The following is a 24,670-nucleotide window of genomic DNA, read 5'->3' as shown; positions in this document are numbered from 1 at the left end:
ACATGAGGGCAGTCGGTGGAGCTGCTCGGCATGCAGAGTGGTTCCTGGCCTTAAGTCAAGTCAGGGGTCACTCCCCGTTTAAGTTGGCGAAGGTTACGGTCTCACTGTTTATGAAGGGCATCCATGGTAGGTAATTAGCTATCGATGGCCGCAGGAGCACAGTTGTTGTAAGTGCACTACTGTGTGTTTTTACTACTTTTATGACTGTTTGCCGACTAAATCAAAATGAATGTATGTATGTACCGAGGCTCGAAGTGTTGCGGCCCCACTGCTTCCCTTTTGAAACTGTTTACCCTCCAGTTGGGAGTGGGAGTAGGTGAGCCCATTGTCTTTGCCTGCGCCGTGGTCCCGTGGCACTGTTGCTACTCCAGTGTTGGGAAATGAATGTATGAGTGCAGCAGGTGCAGTTGTACTGGGGCAAAAAGTGTTGAAACTGTTTACCATCCAGTTGTGGGTGGGAGTAGGCGGGCCCATTGTCCTTGCCTGCGCCGTGGCCCCGTGGCACTGTTGCTAGTCCAGTGTTGGAGAGTGAAAGCATTGCAGTGACGCAGGATTGGTAGGAAGGCTGCCAGGCAGCGGTCACGCCTCGGAATAGCAGCAGAATAGAGGCCAGCACTGTCAGGCGGTTCTTGTTTGAGAGAAGTACAGCAGGCCGCCTAGCAGTGCAGCCTGCAGGTTCTTCAACACAGCAGAGTATTGACAGCCACTCTTGATGTGCATGCGCTGGTATGCTGGCGGGATTTCGATTTACCACTGGCACAAGAAACAAGTTGAGGCCGATTGGCACTCTGCAGTCGTAGCACCCAGGCTGCTGTACCACCTCTCTTATGCCTCCCTGATGCCTCAGGTGCCACCCCTCCCCCGGTAAGACAGTTGGCACATTAAAACTGAAGCAAAGCTAGTAGGTCTGTCTTATCACTGAAAATGAAAGAAAGAACTATTGGCTTTGCAAGTGCCTGTTCTGCACTCATGCATTCTGAATGAGCCTATTTAGTGCATCTTTTCTTAATTGAGGTTTAAGGTCTGGGAGTGCTGAGATTTATTCCTTCTAGGGTGGGCACTTGACCCCAGGCAGTCGAAGGCACTGTTTCTAGTCCTAGGCTTACATGGAAAAAGTTAATGCATTCTGGTTATTGTAGTCAAGGTCTGTTTCCACTGAGCAAATACTTAGACGCCCCGTAGCGATGATTTGTAGGTGAAACCCCGAAGACAGTTAGTGTTTGTTATGATATGGAGCGAGGTGGCCACCATGAACCCTTTACAGCAAACCGTATGCACTGCCCTAGAGATCTACCTGTTTAAAGGGTGCATTGCCCCGATGAGGTGGGATTGGTTCCCATGTGCACAACCCTCCCTCGGGCCCATTATATCTAATCACCCTCAACAACACAGCCATAGCTTTCCATACCTTGTTCTAACTTGAGGAATACAAGGAATATTCACGGTAAAACTACCGGAACACCGAGTTTCTCCACCACCGAAACCCTATCTTGTGTCACCCACAAAAATATAAGCATACATATTTGAATCCAGCGCTGTAAACTGTGGACGGACTAAATCTAAATCTTTGGGCACATACCTGATCTACAGATGCATTTAATCACCCCTCCCCTCCCCCCACACAAATCAATCAAACAATTTATAAAGCGCACTACTCACCCGTTAGGGTCTCAAGGTGCTGGGGGGAGGGGAGTTAGTGGTCGAAGAGCCATGTCTTGAGGCATTTTCTTAAGGCCAGGAGGTCTTGGGTCTGGCGTAGTTGGAGCGGTAAGGAGTCCCAGGTCTTGGCGGCGAGGTAAGAGAAGGATCTGCCTCATGTGGTGGAGCGGTGAATACAGGGGACGGAGGCAAGGGCGAGGCTGGCAGAGCAGAGCTGGCGGGCGGGGGTGTGGAAGGCGAGTCTGTTGTTGAGATAGGCCGGACCTGTGTTGTGGAGGGCTTTGTGTGCGTGGGTGAGTAGTTTCGATACGGGTAGCCAGTGTAGTCCTCCTCCATGCAAAATTGAATATTTTATCTCGGAATCTATCCGATAAAGCACCTCTGTGATATCCCGATAAAGTACTTTAAACTCCTTAGTTTTTCTGAATGAAGTTTTGCTGCAGAAATGCAGTTGTGGGTCGTGCAGTAAGCGCATTTGGCGACGCGCCATGCTAGTTTTGGTGGGTCGCCCTTTCTTGTCCTTATGGCTGAGGTTTCACGAGCATGTCTTAAGGAAAGGGCGGCATTCTACAGTTAGCACAAATAGCCTTAATAGCTTAAGCTCATCATTTTCATGCCACAGAAATGTAATACAGTCACTCCGCTCGGAAAGCAGAACCGAGCGCCGTGGCTCACGCGACGAACAAAGGTGCCACTTCCCAGGGTCTGACCAACCTGTCTCGACCCGTCCGACCTCACGACAGAATGGCGCGAAGGACACTTGATATTGTGTTTATGAAATACTTCGTCCTGTTTCTTGAATGCCCGCATTAGGATGAATTTCTACACACCACTCGGTTTCTTGCGAATTTCCTCACTTTTTGCTTTTCTTTTATGTATCCGTATCTTGTTGTTTGATCGTTTCCTTCGGTGTTTGGTTGAGAAGTTTCTTGACAATTCACACTCGCTCACAGCGCGGCATGATTAACATATCTGATTCATAGGCCGGGCCCGTGGATAAAAGTTAGGAGTGCCTCTTCGGATGCTTCCGTTCAGTAACGGACTGTTTAGAACATAAGTATTACTCTTTTTAAGTGTCAAAATATTACCTGCAGAAGAGCAGGACGTTTAAATATTTCTGGGAAAAAATGCCTCGTTTTTTTCACCATTTTCTCTTTTTAATGGTGACACTTTTACCTTCAGCTATTCAACCCTACGGCCTAGAACAGTAGTTCTTAAACTTTTGACTTCTGTGCACCCCCACTTTATCATTAACAGAATCCGGGAACGCTCCCTCCCGCCCCCCACAGCCATTATTGGAATCCGGAGACCCTCAGCCTAAGTTTAATGATTTGAACCGCGAAACAATACACAAAAATAGCGAAAGAAGCATTTATCAAATACATTGATAAATGGTGAACTATTTTATTGAATTCACTAATAAATTTTAAAAAACTTTTTTTCTTCATTTTAATGGGAAGGTTGGCACTTTTCTAAAAGTGATCGAGCCCTCCCATCGCCCACACTGTATACTATTTAATGCAGTTTCAGAGCTCCCACAAATCAATCTGAGGATTCAAAGTACATTTTTAGCCTCCAAGTTCTAATTCCTTCACATTTGGGTCATGCTTTAAACACTTCAGTGTTATGTTGTGTTTCTTTATTTATATACACTTTAATAAACCTGATAATGTTTATTTTTTTTAAGCAGAGACCCACTTAGTAGGCTTCACAGACCCCAATGCCCCCAGAATTACAGGTTAGGAACCAATGGCCTAGAACATATTTCAATTATTTTCATCTCAACTTACAGTCCTGTTGCTAAGAAAACAAGACAATCAAGCTTGAAGATGGGTTGAATAGTGCTTGTGCGCACCCAAAACGAGAACATCTCCTGGCTGAGTAGAGCCAATTCTTTACCCTCTAAAGGTTACAACAGCCCCTGAGAAATTACTTGGCTAAGAGGATCTTCATCACTGCCTGACAAGTTGGACTTCAACCACCAACATGGGTCAAGACTGATTTAAATAGGTTTCAAACAAGGTAAATGGAACAGGGACCCGATCCCCATAGAGATATAACTATGCATTTAATCACTACTATGCATGCTGGGCTGGTTGGAAACCCACTGAAACCCAAATTGGATTTGTAAGTGTGTTGTCTGTTAGTCTAGTTGTTACATTTCGTTAATTGTTGCGAATAATAGAAAGTCGTCTATGGTGTGCATGGTGGATTGTAACGTTCCTACGACGTAGCTTGACTGTGATAAAGACTGGCGAAATCTCTGCAAATGGCCACAAGACGAACATCTCATATCTATGCTATGAGCTCTTATAGAACGGTTGTATATCATTAATAGAGCGCCATTCCATCAAGCTACCACTAGCAGGAAGTCAGTACATTTAACTAACCACTACCTTCACTCGGGTCATAAGGCTAGCACTTAACAGAACTATATGTATCAACTTTTGTGATGTTCACCACTGCTATGATCTTACCCTATGCGCAACACAAATTCTACCCTAAGCATAACCCTAGATCTTTACCAAATACTAACCCTAAGCCTAGCCCTAAATATAAGCGAAACCCTAAACCTGACTCAGAAGATAAGTCAAACCCTAAGACTACTCTCATACCTTCTCTAGATTACCACTGAGCCGAAAGCCTAGCCTTACCTCTAATCCTTCCCCCTGTTCTCCACCTAATCCCAGATCTCTGAATGCCAATGTAATGTTGTTGATGTAGTTCTGGTTATGTTAGTATCATTGTATGTTGCTATACGTGTCAATGGAATGGCCTCTACGTATGTGCACATCATTGTGGCGATTTCACTGTAGGAGATGGTGCAGAATTAGAGTAGGCCCTGAAAAACGCCTGGCAAATGGACTTACTTTCCAGATAACAAACACCTGTATGAGCGGGAGGCAATGGGTTGCAGTAGAATATGAGTACTTCAGATGTATCTTTCTCATTTGCTTCCACCATTTTCCTTTTCATTTTTACATAGATCCTGATCAAAGGTTCCTCTACTTCCACATGCCCACTTTGCCACCTCCTGCATCCACTTTATTGCACTTGAACCACCCTCTTTTTGCTTCCATTTCACCCTACATCTTTGCCTCGGCAACAAACTCTTATACTGTAATCACTCCAGCTTGGATTTCCTGATCACCTAACATATATATTGTCCTGTTCTGTAGCGTGCCATTAATTATCAGCCTCAAGTTGGTATGCTCTATTGGCTGGACTGTTGGCTGTGTGATCGAGTCCTGGGTTCCACACATTAACAAATTGTGTGATAATGTGATCAAACAATCGTTCCTCCCTTTGCTTAATCCATTTTCTTATGAAATTACACTACCGAAACAGCTGGTTTTACTGCAGTATGTTTGGAGAAGGAATTCAGTGTTTAAGTAATTTTTGCCCTCCATTTAGGGGAAGGTGTCCGGGACGGATCTGTATGGTACTCGTTCCATGGTAGTCTGGCGCCACCTACCTGCTTACCATGCGGAGCCTATCTGTGTCCTCTGTTGGGTGGAGAACTCCCATAACCCCAATAAATGGCACATCTACTTGTTGGTCTTGTAGCAGTGGTCCTTCCTTGGAGGTGGGATTGCTGCAGTACTGTGAGGCCACTACACAGCTGCCTCACTTGGCCCAAGGTACCCCAAGGCATTTAATGTATTTTAAAGTGCATGATTCTGTTTTGCGGCACAGAGATGGAACTGGGTAGGACTTGGTGACCAAGATAAGTTTGTGATGGAAATAAGTGGACATGTATGATGAAGGGGTGAACTGATGAAACTATGCAGAGGGTGTGATGCTGGACAGAGACAGCCACTGAAATGTTTTGGGCACCTGTTGAGCAAAGGTGCATGATCTTGGTTATGGTGGCATGTAGAATTAAGCAGAATACTGCCATCCACTATTGAACGGCACAAAGACGTTGGGTCGCAGACACAGAGTAGGACCAGGCCACAAACCTCTTAGAAATAAGCACTGGGAATACCATATATGTCCAGCTTATAAATGACTTATAAATGAATGTTCCTTCAGCCGTTGATGGATTAGGCATTTAATAAGTCATCATACATGAACTCTGTTACTCATTCTTGCAGACATGCATCCATTTATTTACCTACTGACTCACTCTTGCACTCACCCGCTTACAAAACCAGAATAAACCATAAAGGCAAACCCAACAACATATGCATGGCAGTAATATGTTTACCGTAATAACCTCAGCGGGTGTCCAATTAGCTATGGTATTGTAGTGTATTGTTGTTTTAAGATCCATCATGGCAGTAATGTTTAAAATGAACATAGGGTCTACCTGGGAATGTTAACGATACGCTGTGAACAGTGCCATTCCTTGATGGCCTCATGGGGTGTGGAACAGTGCAAAGTACACAAACCATTTATGCCCAGTAGCGAAACCAGTGTACACAATAGAACAAGAACAACCGTTCCTTGGGTCTCCTTCAAGTGTCAAAGCCTTGGTTTGGTACTTAAATGAGACCAAGGGCATCGTGTTTCTTCTTCTCGCAGAACGCGTCAGACTGCAGATGAAATAAGTGACCAGCAAGCTGCTCGTTAACACAGGAGTGCACTATGCTCTAAGAAATAAAAAGAAAAAGAGAAGAAACAAAGACATTAAAAGGCACCTATGAAAAAGAAAATGGAAAATAAAAATGTGCAAAGCCAATAGTTCTCGGCAGCGCGAGAGTTATTGCTTTTGGCAATGTAATTTATCCGTAGTTTAATTGGTTAAAACATCTGGTATGTGCTCCACGTTGCTACAAAGAATGTTGAATCAAGCTCAATGCAAAACACAAATTCTGTGAAAATAAATTGGGAAATTAGAAAGAAGCAACTCATTACCTCTTCCCGCAAAAAGGAAAAACATCATACCGGTAGAAGACACTCAAAACGTCTGTATATGAAAAGCATTATTGAAGATAAAGTAAAATATATAAAGAAAATGGCTCCTGCATATTGAATGCACTGTGTGCCAATGTAAATATCCGTGTAATAGACTTGTTGCAATTAGTATGTTAACAAATATAAATGCCTGCAACATTTCCGTGAGCCAAGGGAGTAGCTTGATGTTATGGTTTTATGGTGTCAAGTAAATGTAGATTCATGCCCGGACCATAAATGGGAATTATCTGAGAACGGAGTAGCCTCATGTTGTTATAAAGTTACTGTATCTAATGAAAATATCATTAAGATAAACCAGGGGTAAGAGGAAGCGTGGGTGAAATACCCATATACGAATTGATTGAAGTGCCCGCTCATTTTTTAATCATTTTGCGCCGCTGAATGTGCTACCTTGAGATGAGAGGAGATTCTGACAGAGCACAACGTGTAATTTAACGTGCAGGGCTAGCTTCACGCTTGTGGCGCACTGTGCAACAGTCTTTTTTTGGCACCCCCATCTGATGACCACCTCCTTGGATTCCCTCACAACCACTCTGCAAATGTGCCCCTCATCTCTCCATATCCTCCTTTCACATACATTCATTTGTTTTAAAAGCGGTTGTAAACGCTGGCTGTACTAATCCACGGAGCTATCCACCTACAATTTAGTTATGTTCTTTGCAGCAGACATATTAACACTGAGGTTACTGTAAGGCGAGTCAAAGCTGCCACTAGACAAAACTCCCATCTCTCTCCCTTACAGGAACATTCATCACAAGAGGTATCTTGACATTTTAATTGCTTCCTGAAGGCTGGACACACAAGAAACTTGTCAGGAGGTGCTTTTAAATCGCAAGTTTCTAAGTTATTGCTAAACACAGCGCCCCTTGAGGCCAGTGCCTCCCAATCCAGGTAAGCACCCGGTGCGGCTGCACCGCTCTCACCTCCCTAAAGCTGGCACTGTTCACATGTAAGATGGCCCAGAGGCAAAAGTATGCAAGCTTGACACCTCCGCACATCATAGAGTGGCCTGTGTATAGGGAAACTAAAGCCTCATGGGAGCTGTAGTTTCTACCGGGCAAGATGTGGGAGAGTGTGTGCTTATCAAGTAGTTCATCGTAGCAACGAGAGTTGCATACATGTACAGGATTTACGTTTCAAATATTATAATTACTGCCTAGGAGGGCAACATGAACTCCTCTTAAAGCAAGCGGGTGCCGCACTGAAAAAAGAAAGGCGTGCTGCCTCCAGGAAGCATCTGCCATGCTGAAAGATGAAGCGCAGCGGCCTAAAAGCATGTGCTGCGTTGGTAGCACCTTATCACATCATGGAGTAGCCCATGTATAGAGAAATTGATGCCACGTGAGGACTGTAGTTTCCACTGGGGGAGATTGGGGGACAGTGTGTGGATATCAATGTTGTTCGTTATAGCATTGAGAGGCGTATACACACGTGGGATTTACATTTTAGAACTATGACCTAGGAGGAGGACATGATCCCCCCCCTTGTAAAACAAGTGGGTGCGGGCACCCTGCAGGAAAAAAAAAAGATGTGGCCGCCATGTTGAAAGATGAAGCATGGTGACCGGGCGCCACACTGATCAAGAGTAATGCTGCCGCTCTACTTGTCCACTATGCCAGTAAACAGAGCCCTGTGCTGCGTAGTAGAGGCAGTGCAACGCTGGTGCAGGAACATATTACTGCAATGGAGCTTGGAGTGAATGAAAAACAAGCACTCTGATAAAGTGCTCCAAATCCAAGAAAAAAGATGTTCCAAAACATTTGCTAAAATGGGAGCTGGGGAGGGATAGTAGTAATTGGTCCATGCTCTTGGGGAGGGCTGAACACAGGTAGAGGCAGGATGCATGTATTCCATGCACAATTAGGGAGAAGGAATATAAGAGCGATGATGGAGCTGGCAAATGGGAAGCCTATGAGTGGGCTGAAGCCCACAAAGTATATAGAACATGTCTGAGTGTTCTTATCAACCACTCCACTGTATGATCTCCCAACTGTTAGGTGCATGGGAAGAGTATTAATACTTCACTTCTGAGCCATATCCCTCTGTTTGTCACCACGCAACCCAGATTTACTAGAAGCTTCCCTACTCTGGCATATCTTTCGGTCATAGTTGAGGGCCTGCCCCGGAACCAGTCCTTCCCCCGTATAGCACTTGTAGATAACTCCACCCCCAATTCCTATCCTGTCCTGGCGGAATGCTGGGTCCTCCCAGTCCACCTGAGTCCAGTCATTGACCACTCCTACATGTACTGCCTCATTGTGTTTTCGGATGCATGGTAGGGCAATGCCCACCTCGTGTTTGGACCCTCAGAAGAACCTTTATAGCAATGTGGGTTGCCTCCAAGCCAAGAGGAGTGTTCTCACTGGTGTGTCTGCTTGGGAAAATAGGGAATCCTGGATCTTATATGGACTATTTTGGAGGATACACAACAGTAGGAGAAGGGGCCACCATCTTGAACATTGCTGCCTTTCCCATCAGTGAGAGGGGCAATGTATGCCAGTGCTTGACGCCCCTAGCTTCTGAAGCATAGGTATCAGGTTTGCCTCAGTGTGCCTCTGGATCGTGCGTTATGCAAATCCTGAGGTACTTAAACCTATGCTTTTCCATTCTGAGCGGTAGGGGTAGCTGTCTGTCTGGTGTCCAGCAGCCTAATGGGAATAGCAGGGATATGTCCTGATTGATGGTTAATTTGTTGTATTTGCCAAATATGTGAAGGTATCCTGCAGTCTGGACAGCCTCTTTTCCGGTTTCGTTAAGTACAGCAGAATATCAACTACATGTGCTCTTCCCATCCTGTGCCTCCCGGCCTTCCCCACACTTGTGCATCAATCCCAACCCATGCTGGCGTGCTTTTATCGCCACTGCAAATGGCATCGGCGATAGTGGGCATCCTTGTCTCATGTCTCTTTACCTGAAATTCCCAGGAGGTGTATCCTTTCAACTTCGCTCTGGCTTTCTATCGTATAGCAGTCTGACCCACTTGATGTATTTTGGACCGAGGCCCATCTTGGGCAGGGCCCTCAAGGAGATGTGTCCTGTCCACAGAATCAAAGGTCTTGTTGGCTTCAAGTGAGGCAATGAGTCGACCCTCAGTCAAAGTTTTTGCCACAGCCAGGTTGTTATGTAGTTTCCGCAGTTTAAATGTTTCTTTATGATTGCAAGACCCTGGCAGACCAATAAGCCTAACAAGCCTTCCAAAGAGATCCTAGCAATAATTATTACTGTGCAGATCTAATACCAATAGGATTTTTCACAAGGGTTAGTGAGCACACAGTTAATCTGTGTTCTGTTTCGAGGAACTAAATACATTTATGCGTGCTTTCCTGAGGTGTAATAACAATCCACCTTTAAAGGCCTATTGTATTTAACATATGTATTACATGATAAATCAAAAATGGAAACAGTTTTCTGGTTGAACATGCACTGTGTGGCAATCAGTGTGCAAATACGATGGTCAGACTTGATTCCCAGCTGGGCTGACTCAACCTGTCATACTTCATGAAAATGGATGCATTTGAGTTGGCCATTTATTTACGGTGTTAAGCAGTAGCGTGCGCCATACTAACAGATTATTTTTCTGAAAATATGAAATGGATTAAAAATCATCATAACATTTTATTTTCCTTTTATATTTTACAATATCTTTATAAGAAAAATGGGTGCTCTACGGATTAATCTTAAATACCCTCAAAAGAAAGGGAGTAACCCTTACCTTTGAATCTACAAACATATTAAGTCATGTCTTAAGTAATTATCTCTTCAATGCCATTCCTTGGTTTTCCTCGCCTGAGCCCGTGCTTGCATTTTGTTTTCCTGATGTGACGCACCATGCTTGTGTTCTGTTTTCTTGATCTGACTCGGCTCATGCGTGTATTCTTTGGGTTTTTTGTGTGTGTTTATTTTTTTATTTTTATTTTTTTGCCAGCATGAAATATTTTTTGCTTTCAGGCATTCAGGTGTTATGCATTGGTTGCATCCAGAGGTTCTTGATTAAGCACTGACATAATCTGATTAACTAAGATGAAACGGTTCTGCATGTTAAAGGACTACACTTTTTGAATTCTGAATAGACTTTATCTTATTTTTACATTTTTGCTGCAAGATGCCTTTAAAAAAAGGTGACATCACAAAACAAAATAAAATGATGGCCGGAGTGTTGAAACTTTTCAATCACTCACCCCCAATCACAGCTCTGGGTTTAATCCATTGTTATTTTGCTCATCACGCCACCTCAGTTTGGACCCAGCCATATACAAATCAGTCTTGACCCTGTTCCCCATGGGAACAGTCCAGCCCGAACTGCTAGGCAAGGTCCTCCCTGGATAGGAAACAAGCATCCTGGGACCGGTTTCAGGATATCACCCTTCATCGGCCAGGCAAGCAAGGGACCCAAGCCTGGGCATGATGAAGGGTGATACCCTGAAACCAGTCCCAGGATGCTTGTTTCCGGTTTTGTGTTGCTAAAGTTGCCCTAAGGGGGAAGGGTATGCCCAGACGTGGGTCCCGTGCTTGCTGCGCCACTGGATCAAGCTAGCCTGGCTGATGAAGGGTGATACCCTGAAACCGGTCCCAGGATTCTTTTTTCCTGTGTGCTTTGGTTCCCATTTGACTTACTTTAGGATCTGCTATCTCCTTGTTATGCAATGCCTGTCCCCTCGCAGGTAGCAGTATTTATGTGCTTGTGTTTGTGACTGTAGTATCTCAGGGCGATATTGTCAGTGGTTATTTACATTGACAGGATGGGTGGTCTGTGTTTTGGTACTTATGTGCTGTTGGTATTTTCATTTCGTAACTGTTCAAATCAACACATTCTAGCCAAAGTTAATGCAAATACTAACCTATGAGTCCCAACCACATTCACCTATTGATGATTTTTCACACATGTAATGTACTGCAGAACTTCAGCTTATGCAGGGCCGTAACAAACATTAGTTGCCGCTTTGAAAATAACTGCTTTGGGATAGTGTAAAATATGGATGCAATGTTTGGTTTGTGGTGTTCATTTGTTGCAGGGGTGAAGACTTTATAATTGATTAACTCTAATTGTAAGCACCTTTTCAAAGTCTGAATCATAGGAAGCCATTTTACCAATGGGAGGGGGGCAGTGGGGGTGGCAGGAGGAGGAATACTGTCCTCTTTTACTGACGAGGTGGATCTTGGGACCTCCACAATCGCTGGTCAGTGCAAGGAAGAGCACAATACTGAACATCTCTGATCATCTTGTCTGTGAGCTTGCTATTGCACCCAGTACAGCTTGTATACTTTACCCCAATCACCTAATGGACTGGGGTTCCCACAAGTTTGAGAGTACGTAGACCTTGGGACTTTCCTCTGTCACTGGTCAGTGTAACGAAAACCATGAGACTGAAGACCTGATAATATTGGAATTAACTGACCTCACTATTTTGGGCCAGAGTTCCCAGCAGTGTGAGAGCACATAGACCAGACGTCCTTCTCCAGTTGCTGGTCGGAGTTTTGAAGACATTATAGGGTTGTCATTAGCTGACCTAACCATTGTGTCACGTAGAGCAGGGCATATCGTAAGCTCAGTCTTCTAGTAGTCTGGGGTTCCCACAACGCTCATGTAAACATTGGGATGTTCACCAGTTGATAGCCGTTGTAATGAAGACCCCAAAAAATTCAGGCCCACTTTGCCCTTTTCACGTTGCTTCTGCTGAGAACCTCTATAATGGCGAATGGTCCCGCTCACGATTCTGTGGCGGCTCATTAGTGGGAGGTGTGAACTTTTAGGCCTAAATCTGAAACTGCCACCCTTCGGATATCTGGACCACCCCATGTGTTAGATGCCTTTCCAGGATACTTAAGATTCCATATTATTGTAGCCTCTGTGGTATTGTCCTGATATTCCATATTTGTTGTTAAGTTTTTATACTGTTGATACACATATGGTAAAAGTGGGCGGTAGGGATGCCTTTAACAAAATGCTTTAAAGTAGTAGTTGCTTATTTTGACTGAAAGTGTTTTATTACATTAAATCAGTAGTTCTTAACCGGTGGTTCAGGTATCCCTGCGAACCTTCAACTGCTTAGAAAATGAAATAATATGAACACATTAATACAGTGTATATAAACAAAGATGTTAAATGTAAAACTGAAGATTGTAAAACGTTCTGAAATGTGAGGGAATTTGAAATTGCAGTCTAAAAATGAAGTTGGTATCCTGAGATATTGATATATATGGAGCTTTGCAAGTGCATTAAAAAGAATATAGAATAGACAATAGGTGGCTTCATTTGAATTTTAAAAAGCTCCATCATTCCCATTTTTTTAATTATTTGAGCGTTAAAGAAAAAAATTACTCATTTGTGTATTTGCATGATCAATGCTTGTTTCAGTATTTTTGTGCATTGTTTTGCAGTTCAAATCCTCGAAAATTGCTTAGCTTGGGGTCCCCGGCTTCTAGTAATGACTCAGTAGGGTGTCGCCAGATTCCAATAATTACTTTGGGGGGTGGGGGGGTGAGGTGGCGGGGACGTTTGAGTCCAATAATGACTCATTGGAGGGTGGGGGGTCCCAGGATTCCAGTAATGACCCAATGGGGTAGGGGTTTTAGGATTCTAGTCCTGGGATGTCAAAGGGTTAAGAACCACTACTCTAAAGTATGGCAGAGAAAAATAATCAAAAGAGCAATCTAACATTTTTTTTCATTGGGAAAATAAGTTAAACTTGAAACATTTGCAAAGGAAATGGCTACAAAATGCATATGAATAAAGTTTCATGTTGCACAGAAAATAAATCCACGCTAACCAAATTAGCCTGGGCACAGGGGGCGTATCATGACAGGCCAGACTGGCTCAGCACAGAGCCGAGCTCTTGTTATTGTGTGCCTGCAGTGCCTAAAGTGAATTAATTTAACCTGATACTTCTGTGAGCTATGGCTTGATTTCAGCCAGTACCGCTCGGAAACAGGGAGCTGCGTTTGCCTGCTGTTTCTGAGCTGTGGAGAAATACGGGGTTAAATGAATTCACTTTACGCACTACAGGCGCATGTAAACAGGCCCTGGGCTCTGCAGAGGCTCAGCGCAGCCCAACATGCTGCAGCCCTACAGGGGTTAACCGAAAGCACGCGCGCAGCCAATGCCGTTTGCAAGGACAGGCCCATTGCTTGATACTTGTATCTGTGGTCACATCTGGCTTTTCGTTTCCGCGAGCCTTCGCAGAGTCTCTTCTTGATCTCTGTTCAGTTTAATTGCTTATGTATGTTGGTTAAAGAAAGCCTCAGATGGACAGGCGCGTTAGTAGGACTATGATTTGTGCGATAACATCGGCTTTAGCTTAATGCTAGGTTCTGAAACGGTCTGCCCAAGGTTTCCCCCGGGCGGCGCGGAATCAGGACCATGTGTGCACTAATTAGCATGTGAAAGATTGTAGTGGATTGCTGTTTTGGTCTGCTGAGCAAGACTTTGCTCTGGGCGTTGTGATATATTACGTCCTGCGTTGGGGCTCTTTAATTTTCTAACAAAAACCTTATGATCCCAAAGACATGTCAGCCATTGGAGCAATGTTGCATGGACTTCAGGATAGAAACTACATGTTCAATGCAAATAACGAGGAGTAATTGTTGAGACATAGGATGTGCCACAGTGCGGAGGTGTCATAATATGTTAAAAAAAATCACACAGTGAAGGAATAAAAAACAGCCCTGTTTGTGCAACAGGTTTGAATACAGAACCGCAGTTCTTAAAGACAAAATGTGATTAGAGCATTATTTTGTAAGGTAATTCATCCCCCGCGGATTCTGCCATCAAGATTTATGTAAACTTAGTTTTTCTAAAGTGTTTCCGTGCGTTTACTGTCACTGATGGAATTCCTTTTCTGCGTCGGAACTGTTATTTGTTTTTTTTGTCTCTATTGCTTCTGGAAAAAAGTGGGCTACCTGTTAACTTGCAACTCTAGCCCTAGGGGCAGCTGGGCCTAATGTATAACTTAAGGGCAGTGGAGGGGGTGGGCCTGGGCAGATGGTATGTTAGATGGTAGTACCAGGAGTTTAGCTTCTGTTGCCGAGTCCTTAACCCCATGAAAGATGAGTCTAGAAAAGGCCATTTTTTCCACCCTATTTATGGTAATTTTTTAGGGTATGGGTTGTCAGTTGCATAGTTAATTGGTTACTGGTGGCGTGGTTTTGACGGTGTTGAGTTTATAGGTTGTGGTCTTTTTGTTGGATCGCTATGGAAATTCATTTTACCACAGTAGCGGAGACTGCTGGTAGATAAGATTGTGGTCAACAATATTTTTGGGGAGTCGTTAAGTTGTGTACTGGGGGGCGGCTCCACTTTTGCCCCTGGGGACATGGAAGGAAACGTGATGGTCTGGTTCAGAGTTTTGGGGGAGTTTGAGCATGCTATTATATTAAGGGGAGAAGATTGGAATCTGTATGAATAGTGTAGCAGGATGAAAAATAGGGTATGAAGTGGGACATTGAGAGTGGGTGTTTGAGGGTGACTTGTTGAGGTACTTTTCTGTGAGGCTTAAGGGAGGGGGGATTTATTTCTACTTTTTCAGTGCGGCTGAGGACATACATTGACAATGCAGACCTGTTCTAGTAAAGAGGCCGTTTGCACTAACACTTTGTATGTGAGGACTGTTCTGTGCTATCTTTCCCGATTATTCCAGAGCTTCCTGTAGCGCCGTGAAGTTGCGTGTATTGTTTTCCTGTACCAGGTGTGGAGTTACTTGCCCTTTCTCTGCTACCAGCTCTTCCCCATTTCTCTTCTTGCCAGGCTTCACTGAGCCCTCCCACCCTGCCTGCCCTGGACTCCAGCTCCACCGTGGGATGTCTTTAGCCTCTGTGGGCGCAGGATGAGGGCATTTACTACCCCCAAGATTTGCCAATATATCTGTACAGCATGCCAGCCAGTGTGTAAGACAAGTAATTCTTCATTCAAACTGCTCCGCCTGTGGCTGCTACAAAATACTAAGCCGCTTTTGCGCCGCACACTTCCTGTAAGTGCTGAGATAAGTTTGGCGTTTTCAGTCCCTTTGCATAATTTTAAAGTGCGTTCCAGCTGTGCCATATGAACCCAAACGATATACAAACTACAACATTGACTGATGCTTGTGCAGAAGCGGGAGCGGCTCTTGTACCTAGCCTGGGTGACTGAGGACACAGTGGTTTAGTGTGTTCTGGCAAAGCAGCGAACACCGACTGCCAGGAACAGGCATCCATCCACCTCAATGCCGCCACCTTTCTAACTGAAGATACTGCGTGTGCCATTCCAAGCCCTCGATGTTTACATTTCTAGCCCCAGGTGGACCGTTCTAGATCTGTTTAACCGTGAACCTATCTACACCCTCTGCATAGCTCCCTGCCGAAAAGTCTGTTTTGTCTACATGCAAGACATTGCACTAATTTAATACTAATTTAGTCAGAATCGGGGAAACAGAGACCCAGGAAATAATTGAACTGGGTTCTAGTTGGCACGTGCATATGGAAATTATTATGCATTCAAGAACAAATAGAATGTGTTACGGGGATCTCCTAACGTTTTAGGCCACTCAGCATGTCTCTGAAGATGGTTGAATTGATTGATGGTGGGGTTTTAGTTTAGTTTTTACAGCCAGTTTTGAAGGGTCAAGCAATGAACATGACTATTAAATTATGAATTTCTGAGGCATGAGTGACCATGGACCAAACCTTTTTTAATATTTCAACAACCTAGGATAATGGCATAACAGGTTTCTAATAGCACAGAGCGCCAATAGTGAAGGCGACCCTTTCCTCCTTCTCTTCGGTTGTGGGCTAGCTAGTTTTTTCACGGCTACTACGACTCGTAGGCATTTTGAGTAAGATATATGTTGAGAACCTGGAATGTTCGTGGATGAGACTCAGAGTCCAAACATCTTCTATCACAGAGTTTTCTGTGCCCAAAAGATTTTGAAGATTTTCCTCAACACTCAAAAAACAAAGTGGCTAAAGCCTGTTCTGTTCTGCATCCTATAGCACAATTAACCAACAGAACTCTGATGCCTGCTTCTTAGTACCGGTATTATGTTCTGGGGGCTTTACTCAACCAGTCTAGTTTGATGCTTCAAACTTCCAACCATATCCCATGTTTTGAGGGTTTAATAATATGCTTTGTACATCAGTTTGTCTAAGGGTGATTTTGTTATTCTGAGCTTGCCTGACATCCGTCCCTGTGCCTCAGGCCACCGTCAGGGGGAAAGATAGAATGTCATTTTCAATAAGTTATTCTTTTCCCAGTGTTTTTTTTTTTTTTTTTTTTTAATTTGCATCCCTACGAGTTTGCGAACCGAATGAGCAATAGAATTCACACAGAAATGGGTGTACATACTGATGATTTTAGAAGGTACAAAGCGCTGGACCCTTGTGCTTATTATGGTGTCTCTACAGGTGGTGTCCGGCTGTGCTAGTAATTAGTGAGACTTGTTGCCGCCCTTGTCAGTTTCATGCAGTTTTTGTAAAACGAAATAGTTTCTCTAACCAATGTAGGAGTTCCCAATATATTTGGAGTACGTGCAGTATAGCTCTCAATTAGCTATACCTCTGTGGCACTAGTTACTTTTGTGGTAAATTTTGGGTGAATTTCAAATTGCAACTGATTGCTCCCCTGATATGTTAGTTGAAAGTGTTGACAAATATTTGGACTTGTTTTAGAGTAAAACCATTCACAAAAATGGTTGTGTTTAAGAGAAAGACACCAAATGATAGCTAAAGGCGCATATAGACATCCTATCTCTTCCAGTACATTGCTTCTCAGAGTTGTCACCCTTCTTTCCAACGTTCTTGTCTGATATATGGAGAAGAGTGTCTTGTGTTACAAGTGGGTCTTTATTTTATAATGTTGGTGAAAACCCAACCCTATGTTCAAACTATTGTTTAAAAAAAAAAAAAAAAAACGAGACACGCAAATTACACGAGTTGCTCATGGGTAAACCAGTGGTTTCATAGTAAATTTTTATAGGCAAAAATAAAACCTACAATGTCCAGAGCCTCAGGCAGACATTCCTAATTAGCCCACAACATTTACAAACTTGTCTGCAGCTGCTATGATCTGAGCCCAGATACAGCCCTCCGTGCCGTTATAGCTCGCAGCCTTTTCTTGTGTGTTCCTTTGCTTGCTCGTTTTACTTCCATTATTTTCTTGAAGAGGGGCCGATGGTGAGGACTGGAAACTATTAAACCTTCCCAAAACTTCATTATACACATGAGTTCCACATTGTCGATGACCAGGGATTACTGACTCCTGCTCCATCTTTTTGCCCTTTGTTTTTTATAGACCAAGGAATAGAAAGACCCCCTTCTTTGATATACATAGGAAAATCACCCACCCAACTCAAGTGTTCTGTAGTCTTTAGGTTCATAAATAAGCCAGTGCATTTAATTGGATCTGCTAAATTGTTGGGGATGCCTTATGTGATTCGATGGGGTGTGCTAATTGAAAACCCTGACAGCCATATGACACCCACCTAGACTCTCTCTGTGACCTCCAGATTCACTTCCTATATTTACATAAGCGATTCCCTTTAAAAAGTTTGGTCCTAATGTTTATGCCTAGTGGTACAGGCTCATGTCCTTGGCACATTTTGTGTCCTTGATCTTCCATGCACAAGACTGCTTTCACAAACACAATAAGGCATGAATAAGCAAGATGTCAGCGTATCCTTTGGCAATTATAAAATAAATAACTATATTATGGAACGATAATGATGATTACTTTGAAATCAGTATTTTTATTTCAAGCCAATATTCTTTATATCGGCCATAAAAGCATAAAAATAAAAACAATATAAACACAATGTCAGTGTAACTATATACTGTATACAAAAACACTAAAAAAAAAAAACTACAAGCAAAATATAAATAAATTAAAATTAGTTAATAACAGTGCATAAAACATTACCCATTATCATATAAACACAAGTAATGGTGTTACCAGTAAAAAGAGGCATGATTTTCAAAGCCCAACTAGTAAGGACATCGGCGTAATTACAAGGCACCAAGGCTCTCAACAAACTAGAACACCATTTCCGAGTGTACGGTACCCTTAACGGCCTTGCATGTCTTTTGTACTTTTAAAACTACTCAGTCGCCACATAACCGATAAATACCCAGAGACTGTAAATACAATGTGTTTGCTGGTGTCTAATTGTAAAATCCCACAGGCCTCCACATATTGTCTGGTTCCAAGGTTCCTGCAGATTGGAATTATCCATTTAGCCCTGGGCCCACTGTACTCTGGACAAAAAAACAGGGGGTGAGCCACCGTTTCTTTGTCATGGCCACATGACAGGCAAGTCAACTCAGCCTGTCTGTCTGAACTCATCCATTTTGACATATTTGTCTGAATTATTAATGACCCGTGCCTAAACTGGACATACAGTTTTCTGGCCAAGTTAGGTTTCACTTTGAATGGATTTGTTCTCTGTATTCCCATGGGCGATTTAGATAAAAAACATTAATGCCGGAACCCTCATGGTGGCTAGTCTATTGGCGTCATTGTCGCAGGTATCCAGGCAGGTGACCAAATAATTAACAAACAAAGTAAAAAGCGTTGGAGCAAGAACACAGCCCTGCCTGACGCCCCTGTTGACAGGAAAGGGTTCTGTCACTTCTCCTAGCCGACCACAGCGCACCTGGGCAAGGTATCAATACCCTAACATTTGTTACGGTCTTCCTGCCATTTTGTATGTCCTGTCCTCATAGCACTTTCGGTGTCTGGACATCCTCTCCATTCACTTCTAGTAACTGTCATTGACTGGAGTCATTGTGCTCTGCTGTTTTTTCATTTGGTTACTGAAGGTTAAGTCTGTCCAATGTATTTTTTTATTTTTTTATTTATTTTTTAACGATTGAGTCATATTGCTCAGTGGGAAGAATGAGATCTTTTTTTCGTGTATTATGCTGACAAAAGCTTGAAATTGGTGAAAGGTTGTATGCTGGCCAATTTCCGTTGATTTGTCTTTAGTTCTTTATTGCTTGCAAGTTGTAAAACTTGTTCAGTGTTGCGTGAATGTGATATTGTTAAGCTAATGTGTTCTGAATACTTCGGACACATATCTTGGACTAATTCAGAACCCTTTTGGTGCTTTGATCCCAAAATAATGGAGTTTTGGATTTGGAATTAGGATTTGAGGAATTTTCTGAGTGTACATCCTATTTAAGAGCATGTAACATTACAAAGGATGATAGCTTTCCAAATGTATTAAGTTTAACGCTAGGGATGGAATGTTTTCTGGTGGAGGGCATGTGGGTAGAACACTTAAATAGTAACACTGTGGGTATTCCAAAACATATCACCACTGTCTTTTCGCATCCAATTTCGGTTTTAAACTCAAGGGCTAAAAAGAATGGCTTATGTGTGCAAATTGCATGTGAACATGCCTCAAACACACCACACTTTCAGTTACGGTTGGTTGAAAGGGTTTATCCACATGCAAAATAATTTCCCCGTGGTAAGGGATGAAATAAAATGTGCAATTGCACGTTTTGCAAGTTTGCTTCAGCAATTGTCTGTATGGCAGGCAATCCATAGGATTTAACCTTGTGGAGCATACATATACAGGACTTGCATAGGTCTACTAGTAATTCCTTGGAGATTTTGATTAATTCTAAAAAAAAAAAAAAAAAAATGACTTGCATTTATGGAAACACAGCCATAAGTATAGGACACCAGCATTCAGACTTATTTTGTGAAGAAGGGCCCTTTCCGGCTGCCAACCAGCCTTTGAATAATCTGATAGCTTCTTAAGTAGCTGTTAATTTCCATTATTCTGATCTACAGAAAACAATATCATTCCCTTGCTAACTGTTGCTTGAGATTGTCGGAAGGGGGTGCTGTGCTCAATTTAAGACCCCTCTCCCATTTCCTTACCTGTTGCATGCCCATTCTTCAGTCTGTTAGTTGCTATTTGAACAGGACCACTCGGGGAAGACAGAGGAACTGCACCCAATACCCTCCTGTTCAAGTCATTTTTAGGTCTCAGCTCTAGACCGCATTGAACCGAGACACGCTATATCTACATTGTGGGCTTCAGTCTGCACATAAGCTTACCATTGGCTGGCTACATTGTCGCTCTCCCATTGTTTTCTCACCATTTGTCCATGTCATGCTTTGGTCGTGCCTTTTTCTGTATTTACCTCTCCCCGAGAGCAGGGACTAAGTACATTATCTCTCCACTATACCTCATGTTGTGCCCAATTTAGGAACTTTTTTCCTTTTTTTCCAAGCCCTCCTCAAGAGTGCTGGTGTTTTAATTTGCTCTGAGCTCTATTTTTAGGGTCGAGCCTGCGTTGCATGCGCTCGCGCATGCATATCGCAGCGAGACCCTTTAGTGTTAAGAAAAGGGCTCGGAGCCCTGTTGACGTCACGCCAGTGTTTTTCATTGGTTCGTGGGCTTGCCTATTAAAATCTACTTGCTTTCATTAGTCGAAGGCATGCATACGTCATGCCTTTTCCGGTGGCTAGCCCTCCTCGAGCGCATCGACCAAGTACAGAAAACATGAGAGGCTCGCTGTTTTCTGTCCGGCTCGTGGACTACCTTTTCTCTAATTTACTAGCACGATTTTGCTTTGCAGAAGTCGAGCGCTTTACATAGTTAATTGCACTTTTTTGGGTTACGTACATAAATTCACTTTTGCCGATAGGTGAAAAGTCGGGTTAGGAGTTTACAACGCTATCAACTCTAACATGAGCAAACGCAAGACCTGTTGCATTGCAAATGCTTGTTTCCATTTACCCTGTGTTCATGCTGCTGCCTAGCACCTTTTGCCTTCATTTCTTCTTTTCTCATCTATGCCTGTCTGCAGGAGACAGCTGCTTCCAGAGAGGTGTAGGGTACTGAAGCTTGCCTTGCATGGCAAGACCCCCTCACCCCACACCTGTAAACATCCTCCTTATGGGCCCAGTTCTGAATCTTGATATCATCATTTTTATGCCAATTAATTACATTTGAATTTCCTTGTTTCCAAAATTATTATGCAACTTGAAGTGAAGACTCACTGTGTTTATATAGCTGGTGCTTCAGCACGCCCTGAGCCTGGGTGGCCGGCTCAGCGCTCATACTCAAATGCTTTATTAATAATGATTAGTGTGACTTGACTGAGCTAAGTAAATACTTATTTGTTTCTAAATGAAGGTGTGAGCTGTGACTTTTTGAATTTAGCTCCTCAGCTCTGGCTGTGACCGCGGCGCTATTTGTGCCTCACCTACAGGCCTCTTATTGCCTAAGACCTCTTGAATCATCATCATGCCTGGGTGATGCTCACTACAGCGGCCGGGGTCCAAGTTAGCTGACTCTATCATTTATGAATATAGGTGGGCTGAGATCTGTGTTCAGGGTCCTCCCGCATCCTGTTACTCGACCTGGGTGACATGTGGTGCCACGTGGGACAGAGCGGGGTCCCACGTGGGACAGAGCAGCTTCGAGCTCGGTGATGCTCCTCTCAGTAAGATCAGCTTACAAGGGCACCAGGTGCTTCCATTTCTGGTGCTTTGCAGCAGTTGTAGGATTTTGGGTTGCTCAAATGGGTATAATTTCTGATTATTTCTATGCTTCCCTCATTTTCACAGCTTGTTTTTGCTAGCAAGTGTGTCACTTATAGTTATTGAAATGTCACTCATAATTACACTGAAATTATGAAAATGTCACACTTAGCAATCTGAAACCTTGGTAGCTATGCACATGTCACATATATTTTTTTTCAGTGTTGGTAATTTCCCTCCAAATTTGGGACATGTCTAAGCTCCATGTGAGCTGTCTCATGCATTTGTTTCCTCCACCCCTGGGTGTCACTGTAGATGCTTGTAAATACATATTTTGTACATTGCCAAGTAGCTTGGAAATCGAAACTTGCTAATTACACATGTAGTGCACTTTATTGTATTTCAGTTTCCTATTATGTTGCTGACCTTACAAGCCCAAATAATTGTGATTTTGTTTTAAAAAAATTGTGTTATATATATATATATATATATATATATATATATATATATATATATATATATATATATCGAAGAGCAAGACGGTTCAAAGAAAGGCGCCGCGCTCAAATACCGGTGCAACCGCTCTGGGTGAACCAACCCAAAAAGCATTATTTCATAAAAAATTTAGCAGCGCACTCCACCAAGGTACAATAATTCTTGATTTTATTTGAAACAGGAAAGCAGAACAACGCGTTTCGACCGAATGGTCTTTTTCGAGTTCAAACATCCAGTTCACACTGCAAGTTCCTTTTATAATGGAAAGTATTATACCCACATGATGCATGCTGGGAATTGTAGTTTAAACATAAATAAGTAATTTAAGTGCAAAATTTCACGATCAATCTTTCTCAGGGAGAATACAATCGTATTGAAATTCCAACATTCTGTAAAGAAGTAACCAAATAGCAAATTCACTTCATTTGTTATTTACAACTCAAATTCTGTTATTCTCACCATTAGTTTAGTTAACTTTATACCGCCATTTTTTACTTACTTTTTCCTAGTGGTAATATAATGAATATAACTTGAATTTTATATTTTTACAAATTTTAATTTCGTGTGAATCAGGACTTGCTTAAAAAAAGAAATAAAAATAAAATTTCTCTCCAATGCTCACAAAAATAATTAAGACAGTTATTAAAAATCTCAACCCCTCCTCTTTCATGATCTGGGATATGATCTGTACCATAATATCTAAGTGTCTTCCAATCATTTCATGTGTGTGTCTGTAGATGTCTGGCTGTCGCATATGTATAATCTCTATGAGTGATAGCTCTGATATGTTCAAGGATTCTTTTCTTAAGCGCACAAATTGTACTCCCAATGTACTTTAGGCCACAATGACATTCTATAATATAGATTACGTATTTTGTATCACATGTAATTTTATGTTTGATGAGCCATTCCTGTCCGTTTGGTAAATTAATTTTTTTTCATTGATTGCCCTATTTTACATGCTTTGCAGGAATTGCATTTGACGAAACCCTTATTCTCCACTTCTAGCCAATTGCTATCCTTTTCTAACACAAGGTGACTTTTGATCCATTCCAGATTATAAAAAGGTCATCTATGAAACGAACCCACAATAATGCTTTTTCAGCAAATCCCTCATTTCTTTTATTCCATGCTATCTCTCTTTCCCACCAACCCATTACTAGGTTGGCATAATTTGGAGAAAAGGAGATGCCCATGGCTGTACCACATAATTGATGATATATCTCATGATTAAATATAAAGATATTATTTTGCAAACACATATCAATCATATCAAGTAGCATTTTTGAATGTTCTAATTCTGAGATATTACGCTGCTTCAAAAAATATTCACAGGCATTTAAACCAATTACATGATTAATGGAAGTATAAAGTGATATCACATCTATTGTCACTAGTAAATAATTTTCATGCCAATCCAAATCTAATAATATCTTTAAAAGATCTCCAGAATCCTTAATATATGAACTGAGTGTCTTAACAATTGGGGCTAAATAAACATCTACATAATTAGAAACTCTTTCAAACAATGAATCACATGCCGATACTATTGGTCTTCCCGGTGGCGATGTCAATGATTTATGAATTTTCGGTGTATATATATATATATATATATATATATATATATATTTTTTTTTTTTCCCCCATTAATACAGACATGTGCTTTTGGTTAAACCCAATAGTACGCATGAGTAATCTGTTGCATTTGCCCCTCAATTCTTCCAAATGCCTAATGGAAACAAAATTTATTTTTATATGCTCTGTGCCAACATTGAGCGCTTGTTGGGGAGTTGTATGCACAAATTTAATAGCATACCCATAGATGTCTTTGATCCACTTGCACCCAAAATCGGATTGAACACATGCTTTTGGTAATAATATAAAACATTCCACAACATTGTATTAGAAACATATTGTTTCTTACAGTATGACTCTTTATATACTCCAGGCCGGCCCGGACCGAGTGACTTATGCCAAACTGAGTTTCCCTGGCGCCTCAGAGTTTGCTGAACAAATGGAGAGCTTTCTGCTTTTTCACCTGCTGAAGCAGCAGCCATGCATCCGGCCCAGAAGCTAAAAATAAGGAAATGAGCATACATTAACATACCTAATGGACAGCCTTCTCCATTTAAA

At 42.4% G+C, this 24,670-nt stretch overlaps 1 protein-coding gene across 3 annotated transcripts in view; it reads left to right on the top strand.

Moving 5' to 3' along the window:
* The window catches only part of IL17RD (interleukin 17 receptor D), a 199,576-nt gene that overhangs the window by 54,501 nt on the left and 120,405 nt on the right, over positions 1–24,670 (top strand). The gene's annotated exons all lie outside the window — the stretch shown is intronic.

This window comes from Pleurodeles waltl, chromosome 9 (assembly GCF_031143425.1).
Source record: "Pleurodeles waltl isolate 20211129_DDA chromosome 9, aPleWal1.hap1.20221129, whole genome shotgun sequence".
Classification (NCBI taxonomy): domain Eukaryota; kingdom Metazoa; phylum Chordata; class Amphibia; order Caudata; family Salamandridae; genus Pleurodeles; species Pleurodeles waltl.
This window is presented reverse-complemented; position numbering and strand designations above follow the sequence as displayed.